The following is a 2,702-nucleotide window of genomic DNA, read 5'->3' as shown; positions in this document are numbered from 1 at the left end:
TTCAAGAACGTCTGGTGATTATACGTCAACCAAACCGTTATTAGAATAATTTTGTAGAGGTTCCGTGCCCTAACTCCCCTCTTGTTCTCCCCCTTGCTAACGTTTTTATTTCTATATTACAGGTGATTTGGGTATCGACGAATGGAACGAATTAAACACCAACGATATGTTAATAACGAAACAAGTAAAGAAACCAACATTTTTAACCGATACTGGATGTATGGAACAATTTCATGGTGTAGGAAAATATAGCTCAATGGAATAAATGATTTTGGAAAACAAAAAGAAAATTTAGATCCTCAAGCTATAAAATCAAGTGTGGCCGGTGGCTGCATGAAAGAACAGAAGCACAAAAATAGCATTGAAGTATGTTTGCCACTCAGTCCAATTGAAGTGGACGCAGCAAGTAAACATAGTATTAATTATGAGAGCGAAGACCATATTAAATTATCAGCTAATTTGCATCCTCCTCTTCTGTCATCAACATTTTTTTAAACAAAACAATTATTTTATAATTTTATTGTTTTATGTTTAAAAAAAATCGTTAACTCTTATTAAAATATAAAAAAACATTCTTATCTTTATTTATTAATGTTAAAAGCTGAATATTCAGGCCAAAAGTAATTTAATTATCTTGGTTATTAATTCCCCTCGGCTAGTGTTGGTGGGTCAGACAACGTTGCCGGCAAATCACCGAAGTACGCATCATTATCGACGCAGTATTTTATGATCGTGCGCCAACGAGGTTCCAAAAAGAGTAGGTCAGGGTTGCCGTATATACAAGAAGATAACGGGGTCGAGATATTGCGAGTTTAGCCAGTTTCCCGTTTTAGATGAAACCTAATGCATGGCGCACATCGTTAGGTATATGCTCCTTATCTGATCTCACTGTTGAAATTATTATTACATCGCGTTCCTAAAAAAAACCAAGCGACAGCAACACTAGTATTAATTCCAACATTAGTGTTAATTTACGAAGGTTATATCTGTCCTTGGAATTCCTCCACAGTACCAATTTTAGGCATTGCTACGTCGGCAACAATCAAAAGTTTGCGCAAATGTTTAACTTGTTTTATGAACGGTGTTATAATGCCAATGGATTTCGGTTCAATGTTCTTACCGTACAATTTATTTGTCATTAGGAAAACCTTCAAAAAGAAATAAATGTTATGATATACTAAATAGAAGGGATTGTGCTTTTAAAGTAAATAAAACTTACGTTCTGCGCTTCGTAAGGATTATACCACGATGGCGAGTCTTTTCCCTGCATATCTTCACTACGTATTCCGTGGAAGAATATGCCATGTGTTTTGGGTCGATTTGGTGATTGCGGCAGTAAATCGTCAAGTTGCTTCAACATTTCATCTTCCCTAGAATTCTCTTTTCTTTTCGTTGGTATCAACAGTTCATTATAAGCATTCACTATAGAGGACAACCCCGGTAATTGTAGAGTAAATTTGTAACCATGCGACGATCAAAACCAAAGGTAAATCTATCATCATTTCTTAAGTATGGAGGACGCGAAAAAATTCTCTCCAAAAATGATTCCGGAAGACCGCGTTCAAGAGCATATTTGTTTATAACGGCTGCTTGCAATTGATGGAGATCTCCAGCAAGGCCACGCTCGTTTGATACTTGAGCAACAGCACCCATAATTTGAGATTCTGTGCACTGGCCTGCTTCATCAATTAGCACATGCGTAAAACGGTTGGGTGGAAAACGCATGCGCAAAAAATTTCCTAGGGTAGCGCAAGTACCAATCGTTAGTCGATGGCGCCCTAAATTTTTCATTTGACATTTTATTTTGAGTCCGGACTTGGTCACAATCATCTCATCTTCACAGTTGTAATCTACGCCAGTATAGCAGTATTTGTCGCCTGTTGCGTAACACGGCATCAAATGCTCTGGTATAAGTCCTTTTTTGAGCTTCTTTTCGGATAGTAGACGTATAAGCTTACCCATTTTGAGTACATCGGACTCGAACAAACGCGTCGTTATTAAATCAGCGGAGCTAATGGTCTCCACTAGCCTTGCCGTTTTTCCTGTGTCAGGGGGTGCGAAAATCACGTATGGCATGTTGTAAACTTCTCCTCGTAGTATATTTGCTACAGCTTTTTTCTAGAGTTCAGTATGCAATTGTGCCATCTACATCGTGTAACGGCCGCGAACAAACCTTGGGTAGGGTGTCTGTCGGTCTGTGTCAACCGCAAGCGGCGCAATAACGGCATGCCGTTAGACAAAATCATGCGATTTTGTGGTACCGCAAGTAAATCGCATGATCTTGCGGTATATGTGTTTATTTTTTTTTCCTTTTTGATCTCCTTACTTACAAGTACAGGCAAAATCGTATGATTTTGCGGTACCTTTGCTTGCTTTTGCAAGTACAGGCAGAATCGTATGATTTTGCGGTACTCCTTTTTTTTCCTTTTGCTCTTGCAAGCATAGGCAAAATCGTATGATTTTGCGGGATCTATGCTTGCTCTTGTGAGAGTAGCGGCAAGCCGTTATAGAGAGAGCAACAGGAAGAAGAAGAGGGAAATGAAGTAAAAAGGAGAAGTCTGTCTGCGTTTCAAAAATTGAAGTCAGAGGGGATAGTTCTGAGTTGAGGTCAGTCTTAGGCAGGCTCTCACTGAGTGCGGTTCTTGTTATTTACAGCAGTTCTGTTAACATTTCACATGGTGCTTACCTTTTATTGTTGTGTG

At 38.9% G+C, this 2,702-nt stretch overlaps 1 pseudogene; it reads right to left on the bottom strand.

Moving 5' to 3' along the window:
• Positions 1–641: 641 nt before the first annotated feature.
• LOC119641783 overlaps positions 642–2,702 on the bottom strand; it is an 8,110-nt pseudogene continuing 6,049 nt past the window's right edge.

This window comes from Glossina fuscipes, unplaced genomic scaffold (genome assembly GCF_014805625.2).
Source record: "Glossina fuscipes isolate IAEA_lab_2018 unplaced genomic scaffold, Yale_Gfus_2 177, whole genome shotgun sequence".
Classification (NCBI taxonomy): Eukaryota; Metazoa; Arthropoda; class Insecta; order Diptera; family Glossinidae; genus Glossina; species Glossina fuscipes.
This window is presented reverse-complemented; position numbering and strand designations above follow the sequence as displayed.